General features: G+C 37.3%; 1 protein-coding gene and 1 pseudogene across 2 annotated transcripts in view; one reads left to right on the top strand and one right to left on the bottom strand.

Moving 5' to 3' along the window:
• PPM1L (protein phosphatase, Mg2+/Mn2+ dependent 1L) overlaps positions 1-16,817 on the top strand; it is a 231,431-nt gene that overhangs the window by 42,863 nt on the left and 171,751 nt on the right. The gene's annotated exons all lie outside the window — the stretch shown is intronic.
• Positions 10,125-10,818, bottom strand: LOC148092941 (large ribosomal subunit protein uL23 pseudogene; annotated as a pseudogene).

The raw sequence follows: 16,817 nt of genomic DNA, 5'->3' as shown, positions 1-16,817 counted from the left end.
AACTTCTGTGGAATTATAAGAGGCCACTAGAATAGCCACCTCAGTACATGGAATGGTGAGAGAGGTTTGGGTCGGAAAGAGTTGTTTTTCTGGTCCAGCTTTCGGAGGAGAGGGAGTGGAGAAATTGGAAAAGTTTTATTCTTTTCAAACACTATGTTCATCCTTGGCGCGTGGGGGTTTATTAGGGTAGGTGAAGGGTCCTTTTCTTTTGGATAGTATAAGGGATTTAGAGTAACTCAAAAGTAATTTGCAGTAGAACCAAATATTATGTTGTATCAGTTCCTGCCAGATACTGGATTGTAGACAGATATTTATAGGGCACACATGGTCTGGCCCTTTCTTGAAATGCAAGAACATACTATCTCATTGTAGGATAAAGTGCATGTACAGGGTTTAGCTCGTTGCCTGGCATTGTAATGGTTTATTAAGAGTTAGGTGTGGTACTCGCCGGTTTGGCTCAGTGGTTAGAGTGTCGGCTGGCAGACTGAAGGGTCCTGGCTTTGATTTCAGCCAAGGGCATGTACCTTGGTTACAGGCTTGATCCCTGGCCCCAGTTGGGGCATGTGTGGGAGGCAACCAATTGATGTGTCTCTCTCACATTGATCTCCCTCCCCTTCCCCTCGCCTCCTCTCCCCCTCCCCCTCCCCTCCCCTACCCCTTCCCCTCTTCTTTCCCCTCTCCCTTCCACTCTCTCTGAAAAGCAATGGAAAAAATATCCTTGGAGGAGAATAAAAAAAAAAGAGTTAGCTGGGTCATCATCATCATCATCATTGTTACTTTAAACTTTATGTCTTAGATTACTTAAGTAACTAACCAAGTCCTCAATAATAATTTAGCAACTCTGTTTCTCTTTTATTTATTTTATTTTTTACTTTTTTATGGACATATACACACTTAAAAAAGCGCATGCCATAATTCTATAGCTCGATGAATTTTTACCAACAGGACGCACTCAGGCAGCCAACATCTATCTCAAGCGACAGTGTTGCCAGTGTTCAGCCCCACTCCCGTTCCCTCCTGCCTGGATCCTTTGCTTTTAGAAAGGAAAATGTTTTTCCCTTTAGTGACATTCACAGCTGTTCGTGGCTTTCTGTAAACTTTTAATAGCTATGGCTGACAGTTATAGCCTTAGCTGTGGCCTTATTATGTGCTTTTATTTTCTTTTGCTTTAAAAGCATATCTGGAAAGGGATTTCAGTCCTGCAGGTTTTTACATTTGGACCTGGATAGGCTGAGTGATCTCACAGATCTTCCTCTACAAATAGGTGATGTGTTCTTTGCTTTTATTTGTTCATACGCAGAAGTCCATTGATACCAGAAAGTTGTCCATTGTATTAAAAGAAAGGAAAATGGCTTAGCTGCACAGACCCTTTAGATGTCGTCTAAAAGCATTCCACATTCAGAAGAGTTCAGGGCACATGAAAGAAATCCTGTGGTGGAGGCAGGCTGCCCAGTGCTCCGTGTACTTGTAGGCCCTTGTCTCCTACCATATCCAATGAGGTGTTTAGGCCAAAGGACTGGCCACTTCTGGGAGTAATGGACTACAGTGTTTACCCTGCTTTTGTCCGGACATAGTTAGAAAACGAATGGTAATTTTTACAGAAAGCAACTTCTCTGGAGAAGAATAAAAAATTGGAGGTTGAGTTTGAGGCTCTTTATGTCTCTTCTCTTTGAAATCACCAAGTATAGAACACATTAACCCTGAAACCACCAGGAAATTAGCCTTGCCTCGTGCGTCTCGTCCAAGTTCCTGGGCCCACCTAATGGCTTTGCTAAAATATTGTGCATGCATTTCAGAATGCCATTACTCATTTTTGGCCAGTGTTTTATTTCTTGAGATTCAACTTATTTATTTTTTAAATTTGAGATTGAATTCACATAATGTAACATTTACCTCTTTAAAGGGTCCAGTCATGACGGTCCTGTGACCTTTCACATGGAACTTTGCCCCATCTAGTATCTGTTCTGAAGTTGATTTGGGGGTGCCTTCTTCAGCACTACCACCAACACCATGTTGACCGAAGCTGTTATAGGACATTAGTCACAATCACTTATGGAAATTTCAGTGTATGTGAACAACAGCATAGTTCCCACAAAGTTAAGTGAGCGTGGTGAGGCTTTCTGATTGTCTGCCAAAGTGGCCTGCGTTTTAAAAGTTTAATTGATTGAGAAATCAAGTCTTGATTGTGGAAAGGTTAGGTTTTGAAAAAAATGCATAAAAAATATTTGTAATTACACTTAGCTGATTTCTGAAGGAGTGGAATTGTTTCTAAATGAATGTGATTGCCCTACTTTAAAAACCTTATTTAGATTAAAATATTTTTTTTGAATCTGTATTTTTATTATTTCAAAAATAGTACATGCTAGTTGAAAAAAAATTAAATGTAGAAGAGTTATTAAGAATTAGAAAAGTTAGATAAAAAAAGTTGTTATCCTACCTCTCACTTTATAGAATTTATATGTTAAGTATCTTAACATATAACCTGCTTAATTTGTATTTAATTTTTAATATATTATGGAAGTGCTCATTTAGTGAATTGCATTATTCCATAATTTAACACTTTTTAAAGTTTCTGGAAGGTTTAAATTTTTTTTCTTTCAAAGTGGTGATTGTTTAAAAAACAAAACCCAAAAAACCTCCTCATAATCTGGCCTGTTCATGGTTCAGTGGAATTTCTGAGCAACTGTGGAAATGTACATACTTCCAAAGGTGGGTCTGTTTATCATCAAAGACGTCCACACGAGTCCAGTACTGTGCTATTAAAGAGGCCTCCTCCCTCAGAGCAGCTTTTATCCAAAGGCTTCAGGACCAAATGACTTCCAAATTCTCATCTGCATGTTTTCAGGCACAGATATTTAATCATGGTGATGCAGTTGTAGATGCACACTTTCTAGTGATTTTCAGGAAGAGAATGCATTTATTATGTACTATGTATAGAAATTAAATACTGGAGGTATCAAAATTCTGCGGTTGAGTGGATTCACTAGAAAAAGCTCCCCTTCTCTGGGTATTAAATGTCTCTTCTTTTTTACTCTTGAATCCTAGAGTTCTGCGTTGTCTCCTGGCGTTTCCCAGAGGCTTTTTGTAATTATATAGAGATGATTGACTTCAGAACTGTGTTCTTAAGAATCAGGTATTGCCAAAGAAAGACCTTGCAGGTAGAAGAGATGGCTCTAGCAATAGGTTTTTGAAGTACCAAAAAAGGGATTTGGAACAGAATCCTAAATTTATTTTAGGTCAGAAGTATCTAGGAAGACTATAATAAAATGTGAACTACTACTTAGAATAAACAAATTGGAATCAGCTAATGCCTGAGCAACTACCTAATAATGAATTTAACATCTTTGTGCAATAATGGTTTTATTCTACTAGGGTAACTGGTAGTAAATTCATTTTAGGATACTTAATATATATGTCTATATCTTCACTGTATTTTTAAATACTGTCCTTATCTGCCATACCATTTCATTCATATAGCTGCATTTACTGAAGTTATGTGATTATTAGAATATGACAATATTGATAATAGACTGGAAAAAGTTGTAAAAAGCCAAGCAAACCATCTTTTACTACATGAATAGTTAATCAGGAATAAGAGTATTTTGCAGAAATTCTGGAACTTTAATGGATATTAGATAGCCCTCACTGTTGAAAGAGAAAACGGAAAAATGCCACAGTGTAAAATGAGGTGAGGTTACAAATACTCTGTTTTCTCAGTAAAACAGAGAAGAATTTGTTGACTCTGAAGCTTACCTTGTGTGTTCAACAGTCCACAAAAAGTTGGACTTAATGCTTATTAAGTAGTATTTTAAATAGTATTTAAAAAAATTGTTTTTGTCCCCCCCCCCCCCGCATGCTCTCCTACCCAAAGGCAAATTCATTTTCGTGTATAATCACCCTGTCAAACATCAATGTATCTCAACAAATCCTTATTATGCTCCTATTGTGTAGGAAGCACTGAATTTTGGATAAATCAGTGGTGAGCTGGGTTAGTTGAATGCAGAGTGCTTCTTTTATTTGTCCAGATAAACCTTCCCTAAGGAAGAATTGGGAGGTTGAAGAAAAGGTGTGCTGATCAACAAACTAGGAATGGAAAGACAAAAGTCATGATTGTTTGGGAAAGAGTACTTTTTCAAGAAACCACTCTGACCAGTCTGTCTGGCTCTGTGGTGGTTCTGAGGGTGACTGGAAACTTTCTAAGCCTTAGACAAAACCTGGAAGTTGTTTCCCCTATTTGAAGACTAGTAGTGGGTGATGTTTTGTTTCATCCAGTTCATCTTTTTCATCTCTCACCCAACAAGCACTTACAAAGTGTCTGCTCCCTCTCCGTGAACCAGTGTGCTAGGTATTTAAAACCAGTAGTTAAATCAGTAGAATTGTGCTTAAGGGTCTATATATCCAAATTAAAAAAAAAAAAAAAAAAAAAGGATTTAAAAAGTTTACTTCCTGGAACATTTTGAGTGTTCTACATAAATAGTAAATGTTTATTTACTTAGAAAGAAAAGGATTATATACTTAAAAAGAAATATTGATGATTTGTAGTACCATAAGTCTGAAAGTAAAATGAAAGACATATTATTCTTTTTATAACTTAAAAATATCCAAGCTAAAAAATTGAAACAGTGTAAAAATAGTTCAATAAAAATAAATTCCCTTCTACTCCAGATCTTTAAACTCTCTTTCCAGAAGCAACTATCCTGATCAGTTTCCTGTTGCATCTTTTGAGTAATATTTTAAGCATGTACAAACATATCTATGTCATGCCAGTTCCTTTTTTTACAAATAGGAGTATATTATGTAAATGCATCTGCTCCATGTACGTTTTCAGATCTACTGCATTCTTTTCTACTGGCTGTTCAGTATTCCACAGTCTGGGTGAACCATTTGTTATTTAACCATTCCTTTCCAGTGGATGTTTAAGTTTTACCCAGGTTTTTGCTCTAATAGACAATGCTACACTGACTTTTTAAAATATGTCTTCACTATGTGTATATATTTAGGATAAATTCTGAGAAGTGGAATTGCTGGGTCAAAGAGAATATAGTTCTGATTTTGATAGATGGTTTCAAAAGGAGCTTCATGGTGGTTGACCAATTTATACTTTCATTAGAGCTAGGTGAGAGCTCCTAAATTCTCACATTTTTATCAGAACACTACTTGTATTTTTAAACTTTTTGACCTTTGCCTGTTGGGTAGGTGCAAATGGTATCTCATTTTAATTTTTATTTCTTTAACTAGAACTAAAGTTGAACATCTTTGTTTTGGATTAAAAACCACTTGTTAGTATTTATATTTTGTGAACTTCTGGTTCATGTTCTTGGCCATTTTCCCATTGCATTATTGGTCTTTTTCTGATCAAGTTTAAGAGTTCTCTTCTCACTCTGTAAAAAAATTTGCCCTTTGTCATATGTACTGCCAATATATTTTGCAGTTTGTTGTTTGTGTTATGACTTATGGCATTTTTTTCTTTGCAGATTAAAAAATTCTTATGCTATCAAACTTAACTCTTGTTTTATAATTTTGGGATTTTGTGTTTCACTTAAGAAGCTGTTTCACATTTAGAGGTAATAAAGGTTATTGTTTTCTTTTAGTATTTTTGCAAATTTATTATTTTTACCTTTGATCAATCAGGAATTATAATGTTATGAGAAGTGAGGTAGACAGAAATTTAGTTTTGTTTTTCTAGCCTACTAATAATCCTTCTTTTCTCTACCTGTTGAGGTGCAGTTTTATTATATACTCAATTCTTATATCTATTGGGTCTATTCCTGGATTTTTTTTCTATTTCATTGCTTTTTATGCACCCAGTACAACCTATTTTAATTACTAAAGTTTCATAATATTTTAAAATGTTTTTAAAAAGATTTTGGCTATGTTAGCATATTTTATTTTACTATCTTACTTTTAGAATCAGCTTATTTGGTTGCAGACAACAATGACAAAAATTCTATTGGTATTCTTATTGAGATAGTATTGCTTTACAATTTAATTGAGATAAATCAGTAATTTTACAATACTCAGGAACAGTATACTTCTTTAATTTATATAAGACTTCTGTTATGGCTCTTTTAGAATGTTAAAGTTCTTCATATAGATTATTTACATTTGTTATTAAACTTATTCTTGGGATTTTTTAAAGATATTGCTCTTATACATGAGATCTTTTGTGGCATAATGTTTTCTGTTTGTTTTTTTTTGTTTTGTTTTTTTTTTAAAAGAAAGCCACTATAATGAATTCTTGTACTGTTTTACTACTTTTTCCAGGTGATTCTCATATGTCTTCTTGTTACATATTAGCTGTAAATACTGACAGTTTTGCTTCTTCCTTTGCTATTTGTATCCTGCTTATTTTTCTCTCTCTTCTAATTCCATTGACTTATACATCTAGAATAACATTAAATAGTAGTGATGATAATGTGCATCTATGTTTTGTTCCTGAGTTTAGTGGGATTGTTTCTAGAATTTCACCATTATTCATGATACAGGTTTTGGATTTCAGATATATTTATATACATCTACATACACATACACATACATATACATATACATCATATAATCATGTGAAGGAAAAATATATACTTTTTGTTTTATTCTGAGTTTTTAAAATTAGGAATTTATGTTGAATTTTATCAAACCTGTTTTCAAATTTATAAATTATCATTTTTTTCCTGCCTTTGACCTACTAATGAGGTAAACTACACTGGTAGATCTAATATTGAACCATCTTTGTCTTACTACTGTGAACCTCATATAATCATGCATGTAGAATTCTTTTAAAGTATTGATGGATTCTGTTTACTAATATTTTCATCAGTATTTCTACATGGATATTTATATGAATATATATGACTTATGATACCCATAAGTCAGATGGCCCTATGGGTCTTTATCTTTTTAAAAAGGTATTTCTATCCGTGTTATCCTGGTATTATACAAAGAATTTTAAACCTTTCCACAGTTAAATCTCATTGACATTATCCATTCCTTTGAAGATTTGGTAGAACTCATCTGTGTAACTATCTGAGCCTGGTGCTTTGTAAGGTAGGGCTTTGATATATTTCTTAGTTACATGAACTGTTAATAACCTATTTTGATGAAGTCTAACAACACTCATTAACAACATGATGTTTGTGTATTTGACAGTAATTTTTTCGTGAAAGTTCAGATTATCCTTTTTAGCATTTAAGGTTTTACTGATATTCTCATTCCTCTGTAGACCTCAGAAATTAGGCATGCTTCTCTAACTATAATGTGTAAAAGAATTTTTCAGGGTGAATATGTAGCATAGTTCTTTGCCAATATATGTAAATATATTATTTTGTATGGAAATGTATAACAAGATGAAGTTAGTTAGGGAAGGCAAGCTGACCTGACAGAGAAGCAGTGGACTGGGGCTGCGGGGAGGGGTGGTCATGGTTTGCCTGGTGAAGAGGGTCACGTGTTGGAACATAGACTTTGGGAAGCAGAGGTGCATGAGTGGGAGCCTGTGATAGGGTGCAGATACTCTGAGGGTAAGATGTATCACTGTCATGAAATCTTGCTGAGAGTTACTGTACTTGTGAATGCTCCATGCAGTTGGATCTTTTTGGAGATGGGACAGAACAACAAAGTCAAGCTGCAGGGCAATCACTAAGGAATCCAGAGCCTGCTGTGGAGAGCCCAGCCATGCCTGGGTCACTTACCAGATGGCATTTCGATTTATACATGTAACAACTTTCATATTTTCTCATTCGTGTTAGTCAAAGTGTGTATGTTTGACTCAGGAAGGAAATGGCTAAGCATTGTGTTAGGGTTAAGTTGATCTGGTAGAGTTATTTTTAGGTTGTGCACTGTTTGTAGAGAATTCTAGGCTCTAGGAGGTTTCTTTACATCATCTTTCAGCTGGGTTGGAACTGTCGTTCAGCCAATAGAGAGAGCTTCAGAAGGTCTTTGACTTGTAAACCTCTCACTACTTTACAGTATTTTTATTCTGTGTGTCCAGCTTGGTTAGTGCTACTCTGTTTTCTGGTTTCACTCACTAGTTTTATCAGGCTCGGGTCCTAATGACAGCCACTGAAATCAGCATTCTGCTAGACTCCCAGTTTTCATGAGACTGTTATTTAAAGAGGGCAATAATATGAAGATTTGGGTTTACACACTGAAGGAGTGGAAAGAGCACAGGCTTAGTGTCAATCAGATGTGAAGTCATGTCACTCCTGCCTCTGAGCTGCTTATTAGACTTCTCCCAGCCTTCATCTGTAAACAGGAAATAGGAATAATAATGTGTACTTTGCAGAGTTTTGTAAAGATTTAATAAAATAACAGTTCTGAAGAAACTGGAGCATAATTAGCATTTAATACATTTCTTAATAAATTCATTCCTCCATCACTTAATAGCTTATCATTTAGTCTTATTGAATGCTTTTTTAAAAACTCTAGTTTCATTTCATTTATTCATGTATTCAAAAACCATTCATTGAGTACCTATTCTCTGTCAGGCACTGTTCTAGGGGCTGGCAGTAGAGGAGTGATCAAGACAGGCAAGGTCCTAGTTCTTATGAAATTTTCATAGGTAGAAAGAGATAAAAAAAACCCACACAAATAAACTAGAAAATGTGGTGATTAGCAGTGTGATAAAAAATTTAAACAAGGAGCAATAGAAGTAGTGTTGGAGGTGCTGCTTTGGATTGGATGGACAGGAAAGGCATCTTGGATAAAGTGATATTTTACTGATACCTGACTCAAGAGAAGGAGCCAGCTGTGTGAAGACCTGGAGGAATAACGTTCCAGGCAGAGGGACCAGCTAGTGCAGAGGTGTCAGTGCACCTCTTATGTTTCAGGAAGAAGACGATGGAGCTTTTCAGACAAGGGCCAGAGCTTGAGGGACCTCACCGGCTGGCATCTGGGGTTTGGTGTGAGGGGAGTTTGGAGTTTCTCATAGGCCTAAGATCTATGGGTGTGTGTTAATTTTCATGGCTGAACGATTATGGTAATAGTCAGGTCTCAGCATGCACCGGATAATGTACATAATATTATCCTTTGGGGAGAATGAGAATGAGAGCCTTATCTTAATATAGTGAAGTAGGTGGATTAAAAATCAAAGTGAGGCCTAATACACATAACTAATTTTTGTGTCAGCTAATGGGAGGTGATTAAAGTAATATGCTCACATAATTAACTTTTAATTATTTTTCTTAGTGCCATTTAGTTTATGATAATTCTTCTTGGGATATTGTGAAAAGCTATGACCACTTAGGTAACAAATTTGTACTGAATATCACTCATATTTGATAGTAGCTTAGGATTAAGACAAAAGTCTATTTTTAAAAATAAAGTTTTTGGAATAGTTTTAGGTTTGCAGAAAAGTGGCAAAAATAGCACAGAGAGTGCCCACATACTCCATACCCAGTTTCTCATATTATTAACATCTTACATTAGTGTGGTACATTTGTTGAAATTACCAACGTAGTGATACGTTGCTATTAACTAAAGTCTCTACTTGCAAGGAAATTCTGATACTACCTGAAGTTAGTGTAGACCTCACAGGTTCAGGTCACAGCCCTCCTCTACAAGGCTCTTCTCATTTCAGACACCTGCCGCACAAGCTTTGGGGTTCCCAGACCGTCTGTGTTTCTGACCAAGTAAGTACAAATTCATGGGTTTGCAGTACCCCCTTAGGTGCAGTGATTTGCTGGAATGACTCAGAACTAAACAAAGTGCTATACTTATGATTACAGTTTTATATAAAGGATACAAATCAGGACTAATGAATGAAGAGACTCACAGAGTGAGGTCTGGAGAACGGGAGAAGTACCACCTAGATAGCAGAATGTGTAATGTATTGCCATACTTTTTCTTCTTCAAAATCTTGACCCATCAATAAGTATTTTTTCCAACATTAAAAAAATTTTTTTTTTTAAGGCTTCACTCGAGGATATGCTTAGAGAGAGGAAGGGAGAGGGAAGGGGGAGGGGGAGGGGTATCAAACCTGCAACCTAGGTACGTGCCCTGACTGGAAATCGAACAGGCAACCTTTCAGTGCACAGGATGATGCTCAACCAACTGAGTCACTCCAGCAGCCGGGCCCAACTTTTTTTCTTACATTGTAATATTTTTATATTTAGAATTAGCCAGCTGGACTCAGTTTAGGTGATCCCAATTTTGTTGGCAACATCCAAAGCATCATAGTTGGGAGCCAGTCGAACATATGCCTTCTCTCCATCAGGCCTGAGCAGCGTGTGACCTTGGCCACATCAGTGTCATAGAGCTTCTTCATAGCCTGTTTGATTTGGTGCTTGTTGGCCTTGACATCCGAAACGAACACAGGTATATTGTTGTCTTCTATCTTCTTCATGACTGACTTTGTATTCAGGGGGAACTTGATGGCATAGTAGTCAAGCTGGTTTCTCCTGGGGGCACTGTTCCAGGGATATTTAGGCTGCCTTTGGCTGTTGGAAGGTGGGTAATGTGTGGATCTTTTTTGTGTGGTTGTGGACACCTTTCAGTACTGCTTTCTTTTTCTTTTTTCTTTTTTTTAAAAAAATGTCTTTATTGATTTCAGAGAGAGGAAGGGAGAGGGGGAGAGAGAGAGAAACATCAATGATGAGAGCGTTATTGATCGGCTGCCTCCTGCAAGCCCCTGACTGGGGATCGAGCCTCAACCTGGGCATGTGCCCTGACCGGGAACTGAACCGAGATCTCGATCCTAGGTCGATGCTCAACTGCTGAACCATGCCGGCTGGGCATCAGCACTGCTTTCTTTACCTTCAAAGGGTTTGCTTTGGGTTTCGCCTTGGGAGGGGCAGGGGCTTCCTTCTTCACTTTCAGCACCATCTTCATGAAAAAGGCCTAACTTTATTTTATTTTGTTTATTTTTTAGCAACAGATACCCCCTTTTCTAATTTACTTTAGACCAAGATTTCTCAATAGGGACAGTGTTGGAACCCTGCTCTAAGGTTAGCAAAGTGACCTTCAGATCCCAGTTTTGACTGTGATGTGTAACGTGGCAGTGCCATGTAGCACCACGGGCCAGCCTCCTGTTCCATCAGAAAAGCCTTCTCTGACCATTGTGCATACAATGGGACTTGCCCTCTATTCCTGGTACTTCTTATCTCCCTTCCCCTACTTATTTTTCTCCATGGTACTGAGCACCTGTTGGTATATTTTTGTTTCTGCTATTGTCTGTCTTCCCCCACTAGAATATAAGCCTCATAAGGACAGGGACTCTTCATGAACTGCTGTATGCTCAGTGCCTAGGACAATACTTGGCCTTTGTTTGGTACTCAATAAACATTTGTTGAATGCACGAATAAATGAATATCTTTTATTCATGCTACATTTTCACTGAGTTAAGAAAAAACTGATTTAAAAAAATAGTTAAAATATTTAAATCATCTCATTGTTATTGCCTCAAAATATTATTCAATTTAGAGGTGACCATTTTTAGCCTTTACTGTTTTATATTAGAATATGATTTCTTCTGAGGCTTTTTTCCTTTATGCAGTTTTAATTTTAGAGAACTTTTAATTGTATCATTAACATTCCTGCCTGTAGGTCACTGTTGTGTGGTGGACTGGGAAAACAGGGAGAGACCCATGTTCTACTTATACCAATTTTTTGTGACCTTCAGCTGACTGTACTTTTTTCTTTTTTTTAATGGAGAAGTTGAAAATACGTGATATATTGAGGTAGATTTTCTCAATAACCTAAAATGATATCGAGAGGTGTTTTTTGGCCAAAACCCAATTGTTCACTGTAGGGAAAAATCTGCTGAATTGTTTTTTTAAAAAAGTCTTTGTTTTCTCTGAAAGAATAGCATGCAGTACTTAAACAATCCCAATTGTGGTCATTTTTATTTTAGCAATTCTGATGATAATTACACTTGCTGGCCAGGTGATCTGCTGTGTGTCTTTAAAAGTCTCACCTAAGATGCTGTTTTATTTCTGTCCTGTTTCATACTTTACCTCTGATTCTGCATCCAGACTCCTTTGAATTAATAAAGTACTCCAAGAGCAGAAGTATCTGGTATCCTTATAATTCTATGGCTTTCACATATTTTTCTGTATTTTTATTTCAGGTAGGGAACAATGATTAAGAGTTCAATCAATTTTTAAAACAGACCTTGATAAGATAGATTTTTTTTTTTCTTTATGAGCTAGTTCACAAGCTCTGTGTGTGTTTAAAAATAAGACTGCATGCAGCTTTTATTTCTGTTTATTACTGTGTATAAAACCTGTTTAGAAAGTGTTATACTTTGCTATAGGTCAGCTTTCACAATTTATAGTATTTGAGAAAACATGGACCTACAAATAAGTCTTTTTAAATGTGGGAATGATGAGATTTACTAAATATTTACTAATATGCATAAGTTACTTTTTGGGGGGTCCTTTTAATAACGATGAGAAAAAAAGCAAAACTATTTATGGGTACCTACATAGATTATCCCAAACGTTGGTGATTTTTATCCAGCAGGTTTACACAGCCTTTTCTGAATATAAAACCTTTGCTTTGAAGGACATTTTGTACTTGGAACAAAGCAAAGTTTGTTAAGCAAATGGATTTTAAATCTTGCAGGGCTGGGGGAATGGTAGTATTTTATCTCCGGCAACCTGGAATGGAGAACACTGTCCAGTTTAAGACTGCCAGGTCATAGTCATTTACCAGTTGAGTAGTTTTTAAAGCAGAACCATCTATATTTTCTGAGTTTTATGTACATCAGCAATTGATTCAAACTGTGTTTTTCCTATGTGCCAAGGGGTTCTTGTGTTGCTGTGATGAAACTTGGCACAGTACAGCCTCAGCAGACTGTGCCTGGCTGTGTGTGCCAAGGTAACTTGTACTCTCTTGACTTTACTCAGGGGACTTTCGCAGTTTTTTTCCCCCTTTCCAAACTGCGTCCCCTGCCTCCAGTGCATTTCTCTTTTAGTATTCTTTCCTTTCCCACAGTGGTGAAGCCTGAAAAAATTTCACTTGCTATAGTATATGGGAATTTGGGGACTTATATTACCTACAGATTAAGATGTTATGTAGATTCACATTGCTCAGTCTTGGTTGGCTCAGTGTCACACATAGTTTGAACTTATATAGTCATTTCCAGCTCAACTTCCAGTTTCTCCTTACTTTCTGCCACTATCTAATTTGGGCCGAAGCTATTTCTGTCCATTGCCTTGGTCACTGGGATAGCAGGCAGCTTAAGAAGTGCTTTCCTCGTAACTTCACAGAAGGCTTACTTGGGTCCTGCCTGGGATGCCCTATTTAGATGTCTTGTTCTAGGCATTAACTCTGCAAAACTCCTCCTTCCTAAACTAATTCTTTATATTGGAAAGGCTAATCTTTGTCTTTTTGGTTCCACAGTGTTTCTGAAAGCTGTCGTTTTTTTTCTCACAACTCTGCCTTCATGGTTTTGTCCTACTCTCTCTTACTGTGGGTTCCCCCTCTCACCTCTACCCCAGGTGGTCTCTGGGCTCTGTGACAGTGCCTGGTCATGTGACTATAAGAGAAGGCTGTGGTCAGCACGTGGCCAGGCGGTGGTGTAACACCAAAGCAGGGAGCTAGGAACCTACAAGCCAGAGTTCAGAACCGAAGTTTAGAGAGCCACATGATTGATCCTATGCAAGTGAGCAATCCACTCTATGTAGTAATTCTTTCAGTTTTAAAAGGTAGGCAGCTGGGTCTTAAAAGATAGGCAATAGGGTCTTAGGAAGAGCACTAGAATTTATTGAGCCCTGCTTTCATACAGCTCTCACAGCATTCCTGGGGAGCAAGTGTGGGGAAGATGCATTGAGGAAGCATGCATGTGGATACAAACATGCACATATTTATACTGTAAATTCTAAATGTCCCTAATAAAGTCACACTAGAAGACAGTGTGGTATGGTATGGGCTTTGGAAAGTCGAGGAGGCCTGACTTTAAATCTCGTTTATCCCAGCGAAAGCAGTATTCCTCCTGGGACAATATACTTTTCAAAGTTAATTTTTAAAAGAATCGAAGTTTTGGTTTAAAAAAAGTATAAATTAAAAAAAACTTGCTACTCATACTACTGGTGTGATTGTACAGGCTGTTTGGAGCTAGAACTTAGACTCTATTAAGAAAGAGAATGGCAAAATTCCCTTCATGGATTAACTGCAAGATTCCTAGATTCTTCATTGAGCCCAAACAGGTGAAAATGGAACAAACAGTGCTGGCCAGCTGGTCTGGCTGCAGCAGTTAAGCTGACCCTGGGGACAACTCAACACTCAGTGTAAAATATTCATAAGGGAAATTTAGGGTGCCACTCAAAACTAACCCAGGAGTAGTAGAAAGAGGTGTGTGTGTTTGTTTTTCCTCCAATAGGCAGCCATATACTCAGTTCATTTGCCTTTTTCCTGTGCGGTGTCATTTATCTGGGCCTCTCTTCTTGGCAGGACCATTACTGTTCCAGCATCTGATGATTTGTTTACTCAAAATTACATTCTCTTTGATGAAGAACTTCAGAAATCAGGAATTGTACCAAATTTAAGAGAAACCACTGGTAATTTTTACACAAATATTAATTTCTGTATCAAGAAAAATTAAATAGTATAGTGCCAAGTTTAGGTAAGACCTAATGAAAAGTGTTCACGTTATCGATCCATCTAATATATCATAGATTGCCTTATGGGTTCATGAAGGTGACTCTCTTTTTTTGCTGAAAAAAACCCCCACCCCTTCTAATGACTTTACTGCTATTATTTCTTTATTTAGCTATTTGATTATGCATGATAATTGATAGATGGAGAATAAATTTTCAAATTAAGCTTCGAGCCTTCATATTCAAAGGTATTTTCCCTTCTCTGCCTTTGGAGATATTTTTTTGAGTCTGTGTAATACTTAATCTTTAAAAAAATATTTGAGAGACTCTTAGCATAGAGATTGTTAAATGCAATTTAACTTTAAATAGCCTCTTTCTTTGAAAGAAAGGACCATTGTTTTTGCTGAATTATGAATGTTACTGTATAATTTCAAGCTTTCAGAGATTCTAGTATCTCACAGTTCAGCGACCCCTCTGAAAGTCAGAATGCCTGAGAGAACCCCATTTCCATATCTAAAATTAGAAATGACATGCAGAGACTACAGGCGTGTTTTCTCCTTTTGTTAAAACCTGAAGGAAATAAATTTAGCAGTTAGCTCTTTACTAAATAAACTGTCTTTGTTTGGACAGTGCTTCTGTCCATTTATTCAAGTTGAGAATCAGTTGTAGCCATGTATCTATGATGCATTCCTTACCACTACCCATTTTTAAATTTAGGATATATTTTTCCCTAATCAAATCTGTAAGGTTCTCATTTTCTTTCTTTTCTTTTTAAAAAATTATTTATTTATTTTTAGAGATAGAAAGGCAGAAAGAGAGAGAGGAAGAGAGAGAGAAACATCGATCTACTGCTCTGCCCTACCCATTCATGTACTCATTGGTTGATTCCTGACCCGGGTTTTAACCCGAGACATTGGTGCATCAGATGGTACTCTAACCAATCGAGGTACCCGGCCAGCGCCAAAAGCTCTCATTTTCTAATTTTGTTTATAGACCATTATGTTTGTAAAATATACCTTTGTCACATTTAAGCCAAGTGCCTTGTATAGATTTTTTTTTAGAATCTAAGTGCTCTGTTTGCCATACATGGACTTTTTCTTGTGACTAAACAGATACTAACATCTTAGAGAGTGGTGCAGAGAATTCACATTTGCTTTTGCAAATTTTGGCTTTTACAGTATTTGACAACTCATCATCACATGTGAAGAGTCTGCCTTCTCCCTTACATTTGGGAAATTGACCTTGGGGAAGAGATTGAAGAGGGGTCCAACTGGAGGAAGCAAAGTCCTCTCTGGGGACCTGGTGACCTTCTCCTGGCATCTGGGTTTTCCACCCACTCCTGTGAGGCTGCCCTGCTTTGCAGCTGGCTGTATTCCCAGCCTACAGATGATCAGTGCCCAGGGCCTAGGGCTCTATCCCAGCTTGACAGATCATCTGTGATTTTTGATTGCCACCTCCGTACTCCAGAGGCATGTGTAATCCAAATCTGACTGTAACTTACATTACCTTGAAGCCTAGTAAGTGTGGTCTTTACCTGCTTCTAATATTTGTTAATTTATTGTTTCTTCTTATAGTTACAAGTAAGAAGGTCCAGTATTGAATGTGAGAAATGAGCAAGTAGGGGCCTAATTTCAGAACAGCCTTGACTAGCATTACTGTGGGGAAAGCTTTGTCCTGTTGGATTTGTCAGATTGTTGTCTGCAACACTGCAGTACAATTTAAAAATGTACTTGAATCTAAATTGAACATTACCCCCTCTCCCCTTTAATCCTTCAGTAATTTTCATAATGTAGTAAAAGGTTATCGTGCATAACTGCAGCCTATAGGCAGTATCTGGCCTGCCCATTTGTTTATTTGTCCTGCTCAGTTTTTAAAAACCTGTACATTTCACACAAGGATTCTCAGCATCCCTTGAAAATCTGGAAAATGAGTAAATATTGAGGGTTTATTCTCACATTGGATGGAGCTAAGAAGAAATAGCCCTCCCATCCCCCAAAACCCCCTTCCTGGGTTGGGCAGTCCCCCACACCAACTGTTGCCTTACTCTCAAGACTACATTGCCAATCTGGGCCTTCTAGGCACCCTGGAAACCCCTCCAGCCTCATCTCCCTCTTGTATTTACATCCACCCTCTGTTTTATCTGTAAAGAACAGCTTGCAGAGATCCAGGGAAGGGACCATGCTCTTCAGCTTCCGGGCCTTTGCACATGCTAGTCCCTCTTTGTGAGATGCCTTTCCCCACTTTCTCCTCCTGGCAGACTCTTACGTAGCCTTTAAGACCTGACTCTAT

The sequence above is a fragment of the Miniopterus natalensis genome, chromosome 6 (genome assembly GCF_054644295.1).
Source record: "Miniopterus natalensis isolate mMinNat1 chromosome 6, mMinNat1.hap1, whole genome shotgun sequence".
Classification (NCBI taxonomy): domain Eukaryota; kingdom Metazoa; phylum Chordata; class Mammalia; order Chiroptera; family Miniopteridae; genus Miniopterus; species Miniopterus natalensis.
This window is presented reverse-complemented; position numbering and strand designations above follow the sequence as displayed.